Below are 6,505 nucleotides of genomic sequence, written 5' to 3' on the forward strand. Positions count from 1 at the left end.
ATAGGAACCAAGTGGGTATTCAGAAACAAGCTTGATGAGCATGGAAACACTACAAGGAACAAGACAAGACTAGTTGTCCAAGGTTACAATCAGGAGGAAGGGATTGATTATGATGAGACTTTTGCTCCAGTTGCTCGTATGGAAGCCATCAGAATTCTCATTACCTTTGCATCACATATGGAATTCACCTTGTTCTAAATGGATGTCAAACGTGCATTTCTGAATGGTTTTCTAAAGGAAGAAGTCTATGTTAAGCAACCTCCAGGTTTTGAATGTCATAAACATCCTGAATATGTGTTCAAATTGGATAAGACACTGTATGGTTTGAAGTAGGCTCCTCGAGCTTGGTATGAAAGGTTGTCAAAGTTTCTCTTAGAAAATGGATTTACAATAGAAAAAATTGACAACACTCTGTTTATGAAGAAACGAGGAAGGAACCTGCTCATTGTTCAGGTATATGTTGATGATATTATCTTTGGGGCAACAGCTGACTCACTTTGTGAGGAATTTGCAAAACTCATGGGAAGTGAGTTTGAGATGAGCATGATGGGGGAGCTGAACATTTTCTCGGGTCTTCAAGTGAAGCAATCCAAGAAGGGAACTTGTATTAGTCAGCAGAAATATATCAAGGAGCTTTTGAAGAGGTTTGATATGGAAGCATCAAAGGTGATTGACACCCCCATTGCCACTCTCGCTAAGCTAGACATGGATGAATTTGGCTCTCCTGTAAATCAAACAATGTATCGAGGCATTATTGGATCACTCCTCTACCTCACTACCAGCAGGCTAGATATTATATTCAGTGTGGGTTTATATGCAAGGTTTCAATAAAATTCCAAGGAATCTCATCTAAAAGTTGCTAAAAGGATTCTGAGATATCTTAAGGGAACACAGGACCTGGTTCTGTATTACCCTTCAGGTGACAACTTTAATCTTGTTGGTTATGCTGACGCTGACTATGCAGGTTACCTTGTGGATAGGAAGAGCACATCTGGAATGGCTCATTTCCTAGGATCCTGTTTGATTTCATGGGGTACAAGGAAGCAAAATTCAGTAGCTCTCTCAACAGCTGAAGCAGAATATGTTGCTGCAGCGTCCTGCTGTGCTCAGCTCTTGTGGATCAAACAACAATTGGAGGATTTTGGGGTATACACTGACTGTGTACCTCTGTTATGTGACAACACCAGTGCACTCAACATGGCAAAGAACTCGGTCCAACATAAGAGAACCAAGCACATTGATGTGAGATATCATTTTCTCAGAGACAACGTGGAGACGGGGCTTATTTGCATGAAGTTCTGTAGTACAGAAGACCAAATTGCAGACATCTTCACCAAAGCTCTAAGCAGGGAAAATTTTGAGAGAAACAGGATGGCACCGGGGTTAATCAAGCCAAATTGAGAACCTGATTCCCTTCCCTATGGATATGAAAATTACATTCATATAAATCTAGCTAAAGTGTTTTCTAGCCAAGCTTAACTCACTTTTATACTGTTGCAGGTAGACACACATGATGATTATAGAAGCTGAAGGAACAATGCATGAGCAACAAAAGAGAGTTGAAAATCTTTTTAAAAAGACCGGTCAGGAACCTAGTTCTTGTACCACGGGTTAGTAGTCTTGTATTTTTCTCATGCGTATCTCAAAAGAAACAAAATTAACTACCATGTCATCTACCTTTTCAGACCTTGTATATCATATTTTTTCTTTCAAATCTTTTCACTTTCTTCTGCAACGGTGCATCATCCCACAAACCTACCGCCGTTTCATAACCCGTTTCTCTCTTCCCTCATAATTATCCTTTCCATCCTTAAAACCCCTTCATTCCTAACCTTGAGCGATCATCCTTCTCTCTCTCCATCCTTCTAGAATCTTCAATCCAACTATCTACCATGGCTGAAGAGCAAGCTACCCTACCCACCTTGGAAGGTAATATCTTCGACTCATCTGCCACCTTCGAAACACCACCAAAAATCCTCTCTTCCACCATTACTGACACCGATATATCCAAACCCGATTCCCTTTCACCTCTTATCTCTCTTGCCACTCCATCTGACCCTATTCCTTTGTTAAGTGTTGAGGACTCCAAAGCCTCAAAAGTCGACACTATTTTTTCTCTGTTGCCTGATACTATCAAAAACCAGAACAAGGATGAAAAAGAGGGTGAAACTCAATAAGAAAAAGGTGTTTTGAGGAAGATATTGATCAGTACATAAGTTCTCCAGTCTTGGACACTGTTGCTCCCATGGTGTCTCAGGAAAAGGAGGTCGCTGAAAACATATTGGACATTGCTGCTGAGGGACTGGTGAATGGAGAACCTTCTACTATGCCTGAGTCTCAGGGGGAAGGGACTCCGCTCTTAGGAGAAAAAGGAACAATGGTGCTCTTTGAACCACCTGCACCTGAAGAAGCTACTGGGAACCCTGCTGATGAACCTGATCCCCTCCCTGAGGAAACAGGTCAGGAATCATCTTCCTATGTCAGCTTTGACCCTGCTTCTTCTCCTCACTTTGACGCTGAGCCGTTGGAGTCTATCCCTCCTGTTGTGAGACCTAGTGATGAGGATGATCAGGATGATGTGGTTCTCAATGCTCGCTTCAAGATTAGAAAGCCCATGGTCACTCCTAAGCCCCCTTCTAAGCGACCTACCACAAGGTTGCAAAAGAAGGATGCTTTTGACTCTGCCCTGAAGAAAAGCAGAAGGAGTAGCAAGAAGAAGAAGAAGAAGAGGCTAATGAAGGAAGGGGAAATTGTGTGTGACAAAAATATTTCAATAGTTGAGGTGGATGAGGATGCTCAGGAGGAACCAAGTTCCCTGGTTGAGAGATCTCAAAAAAAGAAACAATCTGTTGAGAGTGCTTCAAAGGAAGTTGTTGAAAAACCAAGTAAAAAGTGTGTGAAAGATAGTGTCAAGTCTAAGCAAGTTGTGGAGGAAGAATCTGTGTCTGATGATGATATTCTGGTAAAATCAAATGGTAAGGGCAAGTCCATTGGCAGGTCTGGCAAAAGGAAGTTGAAAACTGTTGGGGAACCCGGTTCTGCAAAAAGGTGAAAAGTGTAAGTGGACTGGGCAAGAAAGGTTGAGACATCAAAAGGTACTGTGGGGTCGCACTTTTGACCCAGAGATTTCTGAAATAGCGGGTATGAGACAAATTCTTGAGATGGTGGAATTTCAGCAGTGGGGCCATCTGTTCAAAGATTATGTGGCCAAAGTATATGAGGATGAGGTACCAACTGTCATTCGAGTTGGTTAGCAAGGTTCTACTCCTTCGTGCTGAAAGAAGGTCCATTACTTCCATGTATGATCTATACTTAATGGAAGCACTAGATGAGTTCCGTTCTATCACCTTGCCTGCCATTATGATTGGACATATACAAAAAGCGGCAGCTTTCAAAGATGGGAACCATGGACTTCCGTAAGGCTTTCTTCTTACGCGTGTCTTCAAGTTCTTTAATGTACTCTTAGGAAATCCCAAGATCGAGACCAAGAAACAAACCTTCTCAAAAACTACACTGGAGGAATGTGAATGTATTGAAAAGGTTGGAGGAATGAGAAGCACTTCGACGATCTCACAGCTAATCAACGCCCAGAATAGTGCCACAGAGGAGATCAGAAAGCTGAAGGCACGGAATGCTATTCTTGAGACTCAGCTTAGTCAGGTTATAGCAACACCAGGACCTTCCAGTTCATCAAGTGAAGAAGTTGCTCGCCTGTCTAAGGAAAATGCTAAGCTCAGGCAACAGGTGGAGAACCTGAGAGAGAAACTGCTCGTAGAGCAAATGTCCGCAAATGCTCGGATTGACCTTGTTCTCAACACTCTTGTAGCCTCCTCCAAGCCTTCCTCCTCTAGTGTCCCCTAATAAAATCTTCCAGTGACCAGTGCCAAGTTTCTATCTTTTGTTTTGATGACTTGTGGTAGTTGTTTTTGTCTTTTTTGTGATGTGGATGGATTTCACCTGTACTGCTCCCGCTTTCAACAGTCCAAACTTGCCTTTGCTGTAATGGCAAAGGCTTATATTTTATAAAAATCAATGAAGACTCTATTTTGTTGTTAAATGCTAGTCTTTTTTTGCTTTTTTTTTCCTATCATGTTGTGTGCACACATATGGCATGAGTTAGCTAGGCTAGACTTCTTTATGTTGATTGCTTGCTTGTGTATTTTTCATGATGCCAAGAGGGGGAAGATAATTTGAAGCAGGGGGATCTGATTAAGGGGGAAGCATAGAGTCCGGGGGAACTTGTGAAGTTCCTGGTACTTTATCTGGTTTATTGTGCTCTGCAAATGGTTGTCAATTTTTAGAGTTTGTCATCATCAAAAAGGGGGAAATTGATGGGTTTAAAGTATCTTAGAGTTATGTTTTAATGATCTAACAAACTTATTGTTAAGAACCAGATAAAGGACCCGATGTACACTTGGTATATATCTCTATCAACAGACTCAAGCTAGTGTGTGTTGTATGACTTCAGACAGAAAAAAATCAACTCAAAGATCTGATCCCTTTGAATTTCCCTGACAGCAGTACGAAGTCAACTCTATAATTGGAAAGTGACTGCCTGCACTGTAAATGCTACAGTACAGAAACAGTGCAGCAGTCACTTCCCATTGGGAATGGCTTTTTACCAACCAAGTGTTTACATCATCTAAGTGATGTCATTCAAAGGATATTAACAAGAAGCATTACAACAAAACATCACTTGAACACTTGTGATATTCACCAAAGCATTCAAGATCTGATTATCCAGCATTGAAGTCACAAGTGCATCAAGAATAAAGTGCAACACTACTACAGACCAGTTCCATAACAAGTCCTTTGTATGTCCTTAATTGAGTTGTATCTTTGTATTTGCTATTTATTGTAATTCCTACTTTGCTTATCTAGAAGCTTAAATTAGGAACCTCAAAAACCACAAACCCGTAGAGCTTGTGTCGTGACTAGAGTTAGTCATGAGTTGAAGTCTTTGTAATAGGTGTATTGTAAAGTGGCTTGTAATAGGTGTATTGCAAGTTAGTGAGGGATTAAGAATTTAATTCCTAGGTTGCAATAGGTTGTAATCTAAAGATTGCTCATTAGTGAAGTTGAAATCCTACCAGTATAGGTCGTGATTTTTTATCCCCTTGAATAGGGATTTTTCCACGTAAAAATCCCTCATGTCATTTACTTACTGGTTCATTAGCTATTTCTGTGGGAACTGGTATAGGACCAGGTCTCTATACAGTTTGGTGGACTCATACATTCTATCAGCTAGCGTTCGGATATAGATTTGATTGAAACTTAAAAAAGAATTTTTGAAGAAAAGATGAAAAATAATTTTTGGAAGTTCAAATTATTTTTGGACATGCATTTTAATTGAAAAGAAGTTGAAGTTTTATAAGTAGAAAAACTTGAAAAACTAGTCTAATTTTGAAACTTGAAAATTCATCTTCAAGAACTGCCCAAAAACTTGTCACTCTTTATAACCAAATAATATTTTTAAATATTTTTTGGAAAAAAGTAAATTAAAAAAAATTATGGCCAAACTAAAGCTTAAATTACTGCTTTAAGATAGCTTGTTACTAACAGCTTGTTTGGATGGTTGTTACCTATTGTATTGTATCGTATTGTTACTTTAAATACGATGTTTGTTTTGATTGTTACTTAAATTTTATTGAATCGTATCGTTAAATTCGTCGTTAAATAATTACGAAATGTGCCACTTTATGTAACGACCGATCTGGTGTGGTCGCGTCGTTACCTTATTTTTTTCTCTCAATCTCACCCTTCATTATTATTAAATAATTTTATTTTATCATTTACCCTATCTTTTTATATACCGTATCATAATTTTTTATTTATAATATTGCAAGTTTATTCTTCATATTGCTGGTGTGGGATATCATAAAACGATGGCAAACGACACAATCTATCCAAACATTGTGTTCATCAAACGATACAGTACAATACAATACAATACGATACGATACATTATGAAACGATACGTAGCAACCATCCAAACAAGCTGTAACTCTTTGATTGATAAAATAGGGGGAGAAATTCAAAAATAGTCAGATTTACAAGTGGTAATTGAAAAATAGCCACAGTTTCAAAAGTAATCGAAATTTAGCAACTTTTCATGTAAAGATAAATCTGAACGAAAACACTATTCAAAATCCAGAAAATATTCTAGCATAATATACTGGAGTTCCAGTATAATATACCGGTCCAGCATAATATGCCGGAAGTTCATACACAAGTGTTCCAATCTCCAGTATATTATGCTGGAACTTTCCGCGTGTTGGAGTTCCAGCATAATATGCTGGAAGTTCATACACATGTGCATCAATCTCCAATATATTATACTGGACCGGTCCGTGTTGCAGCAAAATAGTAACTATTTTTCAATGACTTTGCATACGTTGGCTATTTTTAAATTACCAGTCCGAAAACTGACTAGCCTATGCTATTTTTACTAAAATAGGACTAGCCCCCGACGTCCCGACCTGCCGTTCTGAAGAGGCACAAGTGT

The sequence above is a fragment of the Nicotiana tabacum genome, chromosome 22, assembly GCF_000715075.1.
Source record: "Nicotiana tabacum cultivar K326 chromosome 22, ASM71507v2, whole genome shotgun sequence".
Taxonomy (NCBI): Eukaryota; Viridiplantae; Streptophyta; class Magnoliopsida; order Solanales; family Solanaceae; genus Nicotiana; species Nicotiana tabacum.